The 2,826-nt window shown below is 37.8% G+C and overlaps 1 non-coding gene across 1 annotated transcript; it reads right to left on the reverse strand.

Annotated features, from left to right (window-relative positions):
- Positions 1-2,494: 2,494 nt before the first annotated feature.
- Positions 2,495-2,602, reverse strand: LOC141624937 (small nucleolar RNA R71). The gene has a single exon (XR_012534739.1). It is a non-coding gene; the product is annotated as a small nucleolar RNA R71 (small nucleolar RNA).
- Between the last annotated feature and the right edge of the window lie 224 nt (positions 2,603-2,826).

Here is a 2,826-nt window from a genome sequence, read left to right on the forward strand (position 1 = left end):
CTCGAGTAAACTAAATGCAAACTAATGGAACGGAAACGAGTTGTATGATGTCTATAAATAAGCTGAAAAGTCAACCTTGTAAGACCTTTAAAATCGGACTCTCACGGGTCACTCTTCTCTCATGAAGTAACGGGTAAGTATAAATGTGTAAGAGAAAAAGGGAAATCAGTCACTCGCCTATACTACGACCCACATGACGTGACTCATATTTGAGCACATTTAGTCCCCGAATTAGCCTCGTTCCTATGCTTTATCGTGCATAATTGGATCATTTACTATCTTTAGTTTCCCATTTTGCATATTCTTTGAGGTTTTGTTTCCTTAGTAGGAGAGGAGTGCAAACCTTGCATTTACATGGCGAAATGGAGCTAAATTGATCGCATCCAATGACCAAGCATCAAAGGGAAGACGATACTAGAAGGCGTACGTAGATAATAAAGTAGATTGGGAAATGATGAAAGGATCCTTGCATCCTGAAAAAGATCCATGTGGATTGTTGAGGAATGAAGAGAAGAGAAGTTGTCTGACCTAGGATCCGAGCGGATTGCCAGCAATCTGGGCGTCTCCCTCCACCCGAATCCGAACATCCCGAGCTTAAGACACTCGTCTTGAAGCCATAGATTCCGAGCGTCTCCTTTAATGATCCGCTCGGATCTCCTGACAGAACCGACCGTGCCAGCTTCCAAGCCGCTCGGGACGAGCATATCCATACGGGACTATCAAAACGGAGATGCTCATCTCCTTGGAGAGGAGCATTTCCTCAACTTTTCTTAAGGGTCTTAATAGTCATTTAAGCCCTTAGTAACCCTAATCTTCGTACCTAATCTTTAGTATAAATACCCCTTTGTACTACTTAGATTAGCATGCTTTCTTAATCAAATTCTAATCAATTAGTAATCATTCCTTAATCTTGTAATCAACTCATAATTTACACTTAATACAAATCTCAATACTTAGTCTTTCCTTAATTTCTCCATTGTTCATCATTTATTTTGGGTAATTAGAAGATCATTTAGGTTTATTGGGAGATTGACAACCTTCCATCAATCATCAAGTACTTCAATTATTCTTTGCTTTATTATTTGGAATCTCCATAGGTATAATTCTCTTAATCCTTGCTTTAATTATTGTTAATCATTTTCATTCATTCATCATGTTTTGCCTTGTTAATGTGATTGACAACCTTGTTAGCATGTTAAATTTGATCATGAGTGAGTAGTTTCCATAATTAGGGTTAATGGGTAATTAGGGGAAACCAATATGGGGATTGATTCATGCTTAATATAATATGTTTTCATAATCAATTTGCTTGCTTGTTGTGATTCCAACTTATGCACATGTTATGTTTGATGAAATGCGAGCCTATGGATCCTTGCATTTTTTACCCATCACCTATCTTTTCAATGAGACTTGTAAGACATAAACCAACTCGAGTCTCATTATAACATGCATATAGTTGGATAGGAAGGACTAAGTCGACTTGTAGGTGTTGTACAATCTAATCGATTCGGCTCTGGGACCCAAACGTTTTTAGGGATTGTAAAATATACTCTAACTCGATCCCATCACAACAATAAGTGCTTGCATCTAGTAGAGAACATGTATGTATGATCAACTCCCATGAATCCCCTATGAACCCATGATACCCTAGTGCTTTTAATCAATTGTTTACATCTCAATATATCTACCTTGCTTTGTTTTTATTGTTGATTAGTTTTAATTAATCTCCTATCTCAACCCCAAATTGTGACACCTTAAGACACGACCATTTGCAATTGAAAATCCTACATCAATACCTGTCCCTTAGGATCCGACCTTTACTTGCCTCTTTACTAAGAGTAGTTGGTGAAGTTATAAATATTGTTTTGGTTGGGTAACTTTTGACGACAAGATCTACCAAACACCAAAAATGGCGCCGTTGCCGGGGACGGTGTTAACTTGATTTGATTTTCATTAATTGTTTTTAATTGTGTCTTTATTTACCTTGGGAAGTTAATCTCCTCAAGGTTTGTTCCAATTGTTTTCGAGTTATTTGATATTTTGCATGTCTAGGAGATCACAAGGTAACTTGTTACCCATTGATCTTGAAATCGAACGAACTTTGACCAACAATAGAAGACTTGCTAGAAATACTTTGAGAGGTATTGGTGAGATTGTGGACATTCAACCAAATAACATTGAGTTCATCAACCGTTTTGAAAGAGAAGGAGAGGATAACCCAATATAAAACCCACCACAAAATCAACCCACAATGCCTAAATTTTCATCATATTCCGTACCAACCGAGGAGAACCTACCAAATGGTTCTCCTACACCACAACATTTAACCGGTAATTTCATTGCCAAATCCGCATTTATACAATTTCCTTTTTCTTTGATTGGTTCCGCGAAATAATGGTTGAAGATCCTAGATAAGGCTACTCTTGGTATTGATTCTTGGAAGAAATTGGCACTTGCTTTCTACAAGAAATTCTATCCTACGAAGAAGACTAACATGTTGAGAGCACAAATCACCAGGTTCAAACAAAGGGATGAGGAATCTTTGTATGAAGCATGGGAGAGATTCAAGGACACTTGTCGATCTTGTCCACAACATTGACTTAGCGAGTGGTTCCTTGTACAACAATTTCGGAATTGTTTATATGAAGACTCCCGAAACATTCTCAATATGAGATCAAATGGTATGTTCACCGAAGTTGATGACAATCAAACATGGAATAAAATTGAAGAAATGGCGGTCCATAACTCACAATATAGTAGACCTCGGAAGGCTACTAGAGGAGGAAGGCATGAGGTGGATTCCATTACTCAATTTGGTGCTCAACT

This window comes from Silene latifolia, chromosome X (assembly GCF_048544455.1).
Source record: "Silene latifolia isolate original U9 population chromosome X, ASM4854445v1, whole genome shotgun sequence".
Classification (NCBI taxonomy): domain Eukaryota; kingdom Viridiplantae; phylum Streptophyta; class Magnoliopsida; order Caryophyllales; family Caryophyllaceae; genus Silene; species Silene latifolia.